Below are 13282 nucleotides of genomic sequence, written 5' to 3'. Positions count from 1 at the left end.
GTGAGTAACTTGCTGTGAGGGATTGTGTATGTAGGTAAATCAGCTTTCTTAGATGGTGAAAGATCTGATATTAGTAGGTTTTGTTGATTTCCATTGGGTATATATTCTCACCATTGATGATTTTGTGTTACCAACATGATGTGTGGAAAAATAAAACTGAGAAAAAGTGTTTGCAATTAACTTTTGAGATCTGGTAGGAGCTCTAGAAAGCCACTACTATTTCCAGTTTGTCGTCTTAAATTGTATTAATAGCCATATCAACCATAATGAGGACAAGACTTTCTTCTTTTCATTTTCCTTTTTGGGCCCATTCCTGTGCTCCCAGAACCCACTTGGAAGCTCACTTTCCTGGGAGCAATATGGAATATCCAGAAATGTAAATAATAATTGAGCAGGAGAGTAGGAGGTTCAGGTACATATAGAAATCCTGATTAGGTACATCTATTAGTGGGTGATTGATTTAGGATCAGAATCTAAATGATATGACTCTAAAACCCTTCATCCAGACTATGCTTCATTTATTTTATCAAGACTCTTTAAAAAATTAGTAAATTCATTATTCTTGGGGTATAGATGGACATATATGTGTGTATGTGTATATAGATGTGTATGTATAAGTTATATAACATATTTGGAGGAGCGTAGAATTGCACATTTTAATATATTCTACTCCACAGACACATCTGTGTTTCCATATTCTCGAAATACTTGTTTGCTGTGTTGGGTACCTGGAATGCCAGATGGATAGGGACAAATTTGTGACATTAGTGATTGTTCTGAGGTTGCCTATTTGGAAACATGAAAAGCACTTATAGTATGGGTTGGCAGAAAGGTTGAAGTTGGATGAGATAAATTGGGAAATTGACATAGTACTGATATTTCTAGACCCACAAGAAAAATGATATACTCAGCAGTTTAACCTGGCAAGCTGGGAACTCTAAACTGCTTAAAAATACTTACAAATGGTAAAAATGACTTATTATAACTTATTATGATATCTCTACTAGTAAAGTTTTAGTCTTGACTGATAAATTTGCCTAAATAAATATAATACCCTTAGTTTACTTTAGGCTCTACACAAAATTATGGAGTGCCTTTCATTAGCCCAAACTATATTATTATTCATCATTCCCCTAAGGTTAGAAGGAAAAATTAGGACACTCTAAGACCAGAATCATTTAATAGGTTAAGAGACTTTTATTCCATATTAAAAACAAATCTCAAAAAAACAAGTGAAAAATATAATCATTTTCCATTCTGCTCTATCTCTGCATTGAGGAATTTTTTAAATTGTGTGATCTGTCTTAAATTGTAGGCTATGAATTGTTTGTTAACTTTAGGGAAAATTGACAGAGCAGGGGTGCCTTCAGCCACAAGTTGAAACTCCGTAGAGAACTGAAAAGATGGAGTGACTTAAGCTGCTAATGACTTTCCTGAGGGCAGAGGGCAGAGCCTGTGGTTGGTAACAAAAGCTTTTCCCAGACTTTCCAGATCTTAATGCCATCAGATGAGATCTTGCCAAGGCAAATATTATTGGCCTAAAAAGAAAGTACAGACATTTCATGCAAGATTAGAGGTACAGTTATGCACTAGGAAACGATGAAACGTTCAACAACAATGGTATTTACATGTATTATTAATTTTTCCTCCGTTTAAGCATTATGAATTTGGAAGTAATCTTGAAGTTCCTCATTTAATGTAAGTAACCTAATTAACAATTATTGTCATCTGAGTGTCAGAGAAAAAAACTGGCAACAGTTTGGGAAACTACTTGTGTGGGTAGACTGCTTCCTTGTAAGTTTAGACTTTTCCTTGACATATGGCGAAAACATTGTTATCATTTTAAAATAAGAAATTGCAATTATTTCAAGTTAAAAGGAAAGGATAAAAAAACACCCTGAAAAATATTATAGATTTCTTTTTTACAATGTGATTTCTTGATTAGTCTGTATGTAATATTATGTCATTGTATGACATGTGGTAATTTCAAATATGAGTCAGTTTTACAGCAGGAATAACATTAACTTGACTAACATTAATTTCACTGGAAAAATAAGAATTTAGGAGCAAGCATTCTGATGATTGAAATGTCATTTCAAAAACATTAGATATATATATTTTTAAAGAAGACCGCAAGTTTATACTAAAATTTAAAAAAGCAGTGAGGATTAATTGTATATTTCACATATATAATGGGAAGAATGAGAAAGATTTTTTACAGTGCTCATGTTTTGCTTTGCAGTTGAAGCCTGGGGTATAAGCAGCATGATCATCTGAGCCATGAAATGGATAGAAATGACTATCTATCTGTGCATGTGTGTTTATGACTATATGTTTACTTTTGTTATTATTTCCATATAAATGCAGAGCAAAAATATTTGCCTAAGGCAGAATACACATATTCCAATTTGATTTTCAACAGTAAATAATTTGTTTAAAAATATATGATATTGTTTCTAAAAGTATAAGGTGTTTAGGAAATGAGAATTAAATGAAACAAACAAACCATTATAAGAATGAGTTTTCATGATAGCTATGCCAATAAATTATTCTTTTATTTGTATTATGTGTTCCAATTTCTTTTTATTTCCATGTCCTCTTCATTCATCGACATTCTTCTGCATTAAGGAAGAAATTGAACTAAAATGCTCAACAAATATTTATTGCACTTGCTTCAAGTCATCTACCTAACGTCTTTCCTCTTTTCTCATATAATTGCTATGCACCCAGATTTGCTTTAAACATTCTAAGTATTCCAATAGGTTAAGATTTTCTTCTTAATATTATAACTCAGTATTCTCTTTTGTATCACGTTTATCTAGTCACTGCTGTTACTAAGCTGAATGTTGAGCAATTTCAATGAGTATCACACTTTACTAAGACGTAGTAATGAACCAGTCCTCTGGTCCAGTTACGTCAATGTCCTCACGGTTCCCAAGTGATTACATTATATTATATATTTCTTTTTAAAAATTTTTGTTAACAAATGCTTTGACAGTTTTCTTACCCCCTTATGACTACATAGTTCTCAAGTCCTTCTGTCACTCTGAGGTTTGCATGAGCTTAGGCTCAAGCTCTTTCCTCCTGTTAGCATCATGAATCTACATCATGGAATTTGGCATTTATTCATACACTTTCATATAGTTCTTTATCTCCTGTGCATTTTTTGTTCATAGTTTAATGCATCAACCAGTCCCTGTTTCTTATGGAATAACTTCAATGTATATTTACGACTTACACCAATAAAAGAATCTCATAGCTAACTAAACATATAGATTAGTTATATCTGAGCTCAAGAAACTTATAATTTAATAAAGGATCACTTAAAACATTTCTCCATATTACCAGAAATCAGATAAATGAGCACATAGAAGGAATGAAATAAATCAGCAATGATGTTTTCATAATTTAGGCAAAAGAGTATCAAATTCTAATATAAAAGAACATTATAAAAACAGAACGACATATGGCCAAAATATTTTGGTTCTTCCAGTAGAGATGGACTTAGTCCTAAAAATTGCATATATGTATTTTTCTTTATTCCTGAAATAAATGTATAGACATAAACATTTCTGAAACCTTTGGATGGAAATTTGACTTGGTTTATAATGTCATCTGTGTAAGAGTGTGTTACAAAGGATCTACGGTAGAATTTGGATTTGGGTTGGGTGAATTTGGACACTGTCCAGGGAAGCAGGGTTCACATCAGATAGGGGGCTAGTTGGATGCAGACACAATTCTGAGTATCTCAACAAATCTTACCTCTGGGAGGGTGCACTGGAGTGATGTTAAGCTATAATTTGTAAAGATGCATCATTTAATCACTCCTACTATTCCTGAGAGGGGAGGTTTGATATTTTGTGTCTTGGAAAATATTTATTGTTTATTTTTGTTCACATGTGATTATAGAATGCTGTAGTTTGTCTCTTGGTCACAGAATGATCTTTTCTGAAGTTGATGTTTTGTGAAATATTTTCAACAAGAGAATAATAAAGCTTAGCTGAAGTAGCAGGCCAGCTCCTGGATGTCAGCTATTGCTTTTCTCCTCAAAAATATACTTTAAAGAAGTAAATTTATTTTTATTTTTATGGCAAGAAATAGTGTGATTAATGCTACAGATGAAACACTAGCATGCTCAGAAATAAATCAAGCTTTATCTGAGAGACATAGATAGAAGGGAATTTGGGATATGTCAAACAGAGGCATTTATTTTGAAAAAAAACTACAATTCACAAATAATTGTTATTTTAATCCTGTTACTGTAATTTTCTTCTGCTTTTGTTTAGTACTGAATAAATATCAAAGATTAATTATGATTCTCAAGTTCTTATAACACAATTCTATATTCATGAAACATTTCCTTTATAGCCTCTTAGATGATCTCATTGAAGACGAAGAAACAACCAGTAATTGATCTAACAGCTTGAATTTAACACTTTTGCTTTAGTGGTATCTTACAGACTTAGGCATAGAAAATAAGTTCCTTCCTGAAGACATGTTGCTGTTATGGTGATTGAAATTAAATCTGGTATTGTATTTGTGTAATATGGGTTATTATTCCAATATTTGGAATGAGAAAGTTAAGGCAGAAAACTGTTATATATATATATATTTTTTTTTAACTTTTTATTTTTTATAAACATATATTTTTATCCCCAGGGGTGATGGGATTGGGAGGGAGACAAACCATAAGTGACTCTTAATCTCACAAAACAAACTGAGGGTTGCTGGGGGGAGGGGGTTTGGGAGAAAACTGTTATATATTTTGCCTTAAGACCCAGTGATTCAACATCTTATTATTGGTTTGTTTCATACATGCACGTCTGTTTAAGATTTTCAGTTATAAAAAGGGAAATATTTAAAAAACATTGCTAATATTTTAATGACTATTAAATTAGTGCAACAGACATTCTGTGAACCAGAAATAAATATTTTCCTGTCCTTAATTTTTATATATGTACAGAAGCAGCAAAATGAGTAGGCATATTTAAATTTTAATTATCAAAATTCCTTTGAAAGGATATATATATATAATTTTACAACATAATTTTGTTCACCTCTCATTAGGTGTCTTATATTTGAAAATTTGGAACCAATGATCATGTTTTCCCAGACACCATGATTTGAGGATGAGTATTTTCACAGTTTTCAGCATATTCACACATGTATTTTGCTGGCGACCCCAATGAAATACACTATACACTGTTTCTTCAGAAGCTTGATTTTTGATAAATGCCACATTGTTTTAAAATTAATAAATCTTAGGAGGAAAATAAAATCATTTTAGCTTAAAAATTCCATAATTATATTCATATGTATATTTTCTGATTTCCAAAAATTATTGATAAAAAATTCATGCTCTAAAACTTGCCGATACTTTTTAACATTTCAGAGTTGTGGTCTGGCCCAGAAAATTCTAATATAACACAGTTTTAATTTCTTTAAGTACTACTCTACATTTTGTTTACTTGTTTGTTTTTTTATTGTTGTGTTTGGAAGTTGTAATACGCCATCGCTCTGTATTAATGTTTTGGTATTCCTCTTTTGTGATGAGTTCTCAGTTTCTGAGGTCTCAACATTTTTGCTAAAGGTATTGGAGAAGAGGTAAAAGTGTATCTCAGGTTTCTGCTTTATCTCTATAAATTTAGCATTGGCTCTTGCAAACATTCTATACTCAACATGGGCTTGAGATCCTGACCCCAACATTAAGAGTCAAATGCTCTACCGAAGGAGCCAGCCGGTCACCACTCTAGCAGATATCCTGTCACTGGGTCCAGGAGAAGCTGTGGGCTATTTGAGAGAAATACTGTCTTTAAATTTCCAACATTTACTATAAGGAATGTCGTATAGCAGTTTTTCTCTACCTAATTTACTTAAAATCCCTGAATGAAGCAAATAATTGATAATTTTCAGAATTGCTTCTGTTAATAATGATTTAATCAGTATATGTGATATACATATACTTGAAAGATTTTTTAAAAATTTATCTATTTGACAGACAGAGATCACGAGTAGGCAGAGAGGCAGGCAGAGAGAGAGAGAGGAGGAAGCAGGCTCCCCGCTGAGCAGAGGGCCCTATGTGGGGTTCTATCCCAGGACCCTGAGATCATGACCTGAGCTGAAGGCAAAGGCTTTAACCCACCGAGCCACCCAGGCGCCCCTACATATAATTCAAACGTGTAATTAGATTTCAAGACAATGGAGAATTTTACATCTGTTTTTAAAACAATCAGATTGGCAGACGATGGAGGAGTAGGGAGATGGACAAAATGGGTAAAGGGCAGTGGGAGAAAAGGTTTCCTGTTGTGGAGTGAATATGTCATGGGAATAAAAGGTAATTCACAGAATACATAGTCAATGGTATTTAATAGCTCTGTGTAGTGGCATATGGTAGCTACACTTGTGGTGAGCATAACATAACATATAAACTTGTCAAATCACTGTGTTTTACATCTGAAACTAATGTAATATTGTGTGTCAACTATACTTCAATAAAAAATAAATTTAAAAACCTCTCAATGGATTTAGTTACACTTAATTAACATGAATTTACATTTGAGAAAATGATGCAATATTTAGTATAAATTAATATGTCACCCATGCTAATTAAAACTCCAATAAAAATTAAGGTATAGAAATATTGAGCACTTGTAAGCAAGGAGTATATACAGATAGATGTATCACCTGCATGAAAATGAATTATTTTGTTTATTCTCTTACTCCATTCCCAATCTAATCTTCTCTAACGCAGTAAATACCACCATTATCCATGTAGCTGTTGATCAGTAATCCAAGAAACATTTTTGATTAATTTTTCCCTACTCACATCTGAATAAATTAAGCTCTAGCATTATATATCCAAACTATATTTCACATGCATCTCCTCTACACACCACAGTCATTTAGTCCAAGCCACTATTGACAACCACTGGTCTATTGCAATTTTATCGTAACTTTCCCACTGTCTTCTTAGTCACTGTTCTTCTCCCTCAGAAACATGAATGGTCTATCAATGTGTAATTAGGTGATACAAATTTTCATCTTAAACTCCTACAATATACTTTCATTGAACTTATAGTAAAATTTAAATCCCTTATCACAATCAACAGAAGCCATCATGTAAGGCCCTTTGCCTACTTCTAAATCTTCATTTTAGGGGTGCCTGTGTAGCTCAGCTGGTGGTGTCCCACTCTTGATCTCAGCTCAAGTCTTGATCTCAGGTTAAGTTCAAGCCCCAGTTGGGTTCCACACTGGATGGGAATTACTTAAAAAGATAAAAAATAAAATAACAAATGTTTAAAAAGTAAATAAAGGAAGACCTCATTTCACATTTAAATTATAAATTTTACTACTATCTAGGCACTTATTGTTCCATTCATTTCTTGAATAAACCAATTTTAAACTGAAGTTTTTATTGACTTGAAAGTAGGTTCAAATTCAGTCTAACAAATAATTCTTGGAGACCCATGGACTCTTTACAAAGACTACAAATACACCAATGATAACATCCTGCAAAATTATAGTATAATGTCACAATGACAACACTGACATTGATAAAATCTACCATTATGCATTGAATTGAGTTCTATCATATATATTTTATCATATAAATATACATAAATCTGTGAAAATTTATAACTTTATGAAACCGTCACAGAAAAGATACAGAATAGTTTCATACCCTACGCTACCCCTTTATAATCAAGTCCACCACCCTCCCACTACACCTTCTGCCCCATATTTAACCACTGGTAAGCTTAATTTGTTCTCCATTTCCAAAATGTTTTCCTTTCCAAAATACATGTAAATAGAATCATATTATAAATAACGTTTTGGGATCACCTTAAAAAAAAGATTTATTTATTTGACAGAGAAAGAGATAGCGAAAGAGGGAACACAGCAGGGGCAATGGAAGAGGGAGAAGCAGGCTTCCCACGGAGCAGGGAGCCCAGGATGCAGGGCTCGATCCAGGACCCTGGGATCATGACCTGAGTGAAGGCAGAGGCTTAACAACTAAGCCACCTGGGCACCCCCACCTTTTTTCATTAAACACTCTTCATGGAGATTCATCAAGTTGCTGAGTGGATCAAAAGTTTTCTCCTTTTTATTGCTGATTTCAGGCTGGATTAAAGACTGAACATTAGTGGACAGGTTTTAGTCTGAATATTAGTTTTCATTTCACTTAGATAAATATCCAAGATTACAATTGCTGGTTATATGGGAATCATGTATATAGTTTTATAAGAAACTACCGGACTGTTTTTCACAGAAGCTGTACCATGTTACTTTCTCATCAGCAAGGTAGGAGTGGTCCAGCTTCACTGGATCTTAGCCAGCATTTGGTGTTGACTCTATTTTGTACTTTTAGTCATTCTGATAGGTTTTTTGTGTGTTTTCTTATTATGATATACTTTATAGTCTTTTCACTGAAACTGAATTGTTTGTTCTTGTTTGTTTAGTTCTCAGAGCCCTTTTTGAATTCTAAACAGAACTCATTTTTCAGACATGTGGCTTGCAAATATTTTCTCCTGTTGTATTGTTTTCTATAAAATATTGTTTAAAAACCAAAGTTCTTGATGATTTAACTCAAAAGAGTATTGCTTGATTGTAATGGGGATAGTTGAGCTTAAAATGTGCTTAAAATGCTTAATAGTTGGGGTGTCGGGGTGGCTCAGTGGATTAAAGCCTGAGGGTCCTGGGATCAAGCCTCACATCGGGATCTCCGCTCAGCAGGGAGCCTGCTTCCTCCTCTCTCTCTGCCTGCCTTTCTGCCTACTTGTGATCTCTGTCTGTCAAATAAAATAAATAAAATCTTTAAAAAAATGCTTAATAGTTGTGTGTGTGTGTGTGTGTGTGTGCATAATGTTTTAAACCTGTACCTACTTGAGGTGACACTGAGAAATGGCTTGTAGATATGATTGATGAACAAAGAAAACTGATTAAATAGAGGTAGAGTAAAAGGTTTACTTTTTAGGGAAGAAGTATTAAATATATTGAAAGCAAAAATAGAGATGTATTAGCCAGAATACAATTTGTTTACTGATTGGTCAGGGAAATTTGTCATTTAGTTACTATAACTAACTTAAGAAAAAAGCTACTGCATTTTTATGTTTTTTAAAAACTTTTTAAAGATTTAATTTATTTATTTCACAGATCACAAGTAGGCAGATAGGCAGGTGGGGTGAGGGGGGAGGTAAGCAGGCTCCCTGCCTAGCAGACAGCCCGATGTGGGGCCCGATCCCAGGACCCTGGGATAATGACCTGAGCCAAAGGCAGAGGCTTTAACCCACTGAGCCACCATCTACTGAATTTTTAGAATGCTGGAAAAAAATCTTTCTTCAAAACTTTTACTGCAACATTCATTTTGGAAATTGCTTGGGTGGACTAATTGTGAATTTAGTGTTTTTATTTTTATTTTATTTTTATTTTTAAAGGTTTTGTTTATTTGACAAAAAGAGACACAGTGACGGGGGAGCACCAGCAGGGGGAGTGGGAGAAGGAGAAGCAGACTTCCTGCAGAGCAGGGAGCCCATTGCAGGGCTTGATTCTAGGACTCTGGGATTGTGAGCTGAGCCAAAGGCAGCCACTTAACGACTGAGCCACCCAGGTGCCTCTGAGCTTTGTAAGTTTTGATGAGTGCAGCCACAATCTGAAATGTCCAAGATCTCAAAGTGCTGGACACCTGGTGCCGGTGGGGATGGACAAATCACATGGATGATACTGAAGCATTCTTTATTTCTTCTGAAGAGTTGAATGTTTGATTCCCATTCCTTATATACTGAAGTGAAGGACCTGAAGTCATTTTTACCTACCAATGAGACTGAACACAGTCTGCTGAATGCATTGGTCTTTGTCTTTTAGAAGTGTGTTGTGTCCTCTTGGGAGTTTAGGCCTTGAGAAAGAGTTATCCACCTCTCTCCTACAATAGTTTGTCTGTTCATGGTCTCTCCTCTCCATATGTCTTCTTTAGCTACACTTTCCATGTAGTCTCATACAAATTTCATGCTTTATAATCCTATCTACCAATATACCAACTATTAGAACATTTACATTTCAAATCCTGAATTCACTCCTAAAGTACATTCTTACATTACTTGCTATCATTTCTATTTGTATTTCTAATAAGCAATCCAAACTTTACATACCAAAAATATAAATCTCTAAACTTTTTCTTCCTCAGAATGACTTATATCATTAAATGGTGCCATTTTCCTCAGTTAGTCAAGTCTCAGACCTGTGATTAATCTTTGACTCACTCATTCTTTTATTCAACAAATAAATATTATTGGTTATTTAATTTGTGCTACATTTTTTTTTCTCCATTTGTCTCCAAGTACCATATCCAAATCAGCCTTCAAAATATATTCCAAAGGTATACACAAAATATATTCCAAATATATGCCCAAATATATCCCATTGTCTTTACCACCACAGTGGATCAGGCTGCAATAACTTCTCATCAGGACTGATGTAATAGCATTCTGACCAGCATTCTTACTCATTTAGAGTCTATTCTCAATATACAACATGAGCTTCTACTTGCATATATTAGCTCCTATTATTTTCTTGTCTCTGACCAGGTAATTTTAGCAAGAAAATTTTCTAATTTTATTGGTGTTTAAAATTTACCAATTAAATAGAGTATAATTAGCATGTTATTCTTTTACTCTAAGCTACAAAGATCCATATAATCTGTCCTTGTGACTTTTTTTGTTTTTTGATTGTACCCAATGTTTTATTTTTTCAAATTCCTTAACTTTTTTTTATATTCAGTTAACCAACATACAGTACATCATAAGTTTTGTTGCATCATAAGTTTTTTGTTCAATGATTCTTTTGTTGTGTAGACCAAGTGTAGGTATTAAGGAGGGCACGTTTTGGGATGAGCACTAGCTATTATAGGCAACTAATGTCCCTGGGTCTTATTTCTCACTTTGTCTTAGATTTCTATCTCAATTGTTCACTGTGCTTCCACCACATCAAGCTTGAGCTTTCACAAACAATCCCATATTGCTTCAGGCCTGGGACTGAAATGCTTCTTCCAGGTTTTACAAAGCCATATCCTTCTGGTTATTCAGGTCATGACCTCCCTGAAGAAGCATGAATCAAAAAAATAGATATCTGACCTGTGTTGAGTAAGTTAAAGTGAGACTCACTTTTGATTTATTTCTTAAATCACCATAGAATCAGATACACTGAGTTGAAAGCTGCCTAATATTTTTTTAATGTGTATCTATAATTAAGTTAATGGAATTAGTGTAGGACTTTATAATAGCAGTATTTTTAAAAAGCTAACAATTACTCAACTCTTAACTATGTACTGGTACTGTACTAATTATTTTACAGTGATTATGTCAGTCAATTTCTATGAGGTAGAAACTGAGTTAAGAAAGATTTTGTTTGTTTTAATCTATTTTACAAAGGAAAACTAATGTTCAGATTGATTAATTAGCTTGAATAAAGTTCTTCAGGAAATAAAATGTAAAGCTGCATTTGGCCACAAACAGCCATTGTTCATAATCATTAATCTTTCTTGAATATGGCTGGATGAATTTGCAAGATTCATCAAAATTCAGTATTATTTTCTTGAAGCCATTGATTTTATGATACTCTTACTTCTTAGATGATATTAATACCAATTGTGTATCATACATTATATTTTCAAAATGGAACATCAGGAAGACTTACAGTAAGAATATTACTTTCTTGTCTTTCTTTCTTGTAAATGAAGATAAGCTCTTAGAATAAATAACAGGTCTTTATTCTTTAGTTGTTCCCACAACTTTAATCTTGACACTAAATAATTTCAAACTTCTCTACCCATCTTTTTCCAACTGAGCTTTTTGTAACTAAGGCAAATTCAACAAGGCCAAAACTAAAGTTACCACTTTTATCCCAAACCACTGTTTCTAATACTCCTTTTGTTAGGTAATAGTACCTATTATCCATTTAGTTAATGTCAAGAGGGACTTAAGTCTTCAAATAGATTTGTCAATGTCATGTGCGTACATTTTTTAAACTTTGAACTTATATTTTAATTATTTTATTTTATTTCTTTTCTTTTCAGTGTTCCAAAATTCATTGTTTATGCACCACACCCAGAGCTCCCACACCCATGCAATACGTGCTCTCCATACCACCCACCACCAGGTTCACCCAACCCCCACCCCGCTCCCCTCCAAAACCCTCAGTTTATTTTTCAGAATTTCTTTCTATCATTTCTTTTTAGGTAATTGATCATTTTTTTTAATACAATTCTATATTTGAAATGCCTCTTATCTTTCTTTCCTGTCCCTGATTTGTTTATTGCCTAAATTTCAACCATTCGAACTTTCTTAATTTGTATATCAGCATTCTTCCTGTATAATCGCGTCTTCATCAAAATTTTATTAAAATATTTAGAATTCAAATGTTTTGTTATTATAATTAATGGAAATCTGTTTCAATTGCCATAAAAGAGATGGTGAAATCTTCACTACTCTTAAGAGGAGTGTGTCTTTCCTGTTTATATGTCTCATTTCTCCCCAACCTCTCCCCATCTTTCTTCTCTCCAGGGGTGGTGGCTTTATGTCTAGACTGAGGAACACAGTCGAAGAAGTTTGGTCCCTTTCTTCCTCTCTTCTGAACAGAGAAAACATATTGTCCCTTTGCAATCTCAATGTCATAAGATTTACGGGGGCATAACCTTATCTGGAGGGAGATATTATAGTTTTGAGTGATAATTTCAAGTAGAATTGATATTAAAATCTGGTTCATAGGCCAGAAATCTTTTTGAGAAGGAGATGAAAAGTGAATAAACCAAAATAAGAATGACAAGGTTAAAAAGTTTGGAACAAAGATGATAAATTTAGTAATGGTCACGTTGAATTTAGGTTACCTGTAAAAGATTCAGGTGCATATATTCAGGATTATGTTTGACATTGAGATAAATGTTGAAATTTTTGAATCAGGTAAGTGCACAATTAGAAGAGTCAGAATATTACAGAAAAATGTCAGTAGATATTACCCCAGGCCTTACTACAGGGTGAATAAATGGTTTTAGATAGACAAGGAACTGATTCATATAAACAAGGCTACACACACTGGACATTAGTCACACAGGAATTATGCAAGGATTTAGTAAAACTCTGGCCACATGGACCCAGGCATGTGGCCCAAAGGGTCTTTAAAATGTAAATTGATGTACTTCGACTTTAAACTTCAGAGGCACAGTTTAATATGTATGTAGGAAAAAAATGATGTGAGAAAAGATTTTTGTGCTTATTTTTGTATGTGTATATAT

This window comes from Mustela nivalis (genome assembly GCF_964662115.1).
Source record: "Mustela nivalis genome assembly, chromosome: 16".
Taxonomy (NCBI): Eukaryota; Metazoa; Chordata; class Mammalia; order Carnivora; family Mustelidae; genus Mustela; species Mustela nivalis.
Note: the sequence above shows the minus strand (reverse complement) of the source record.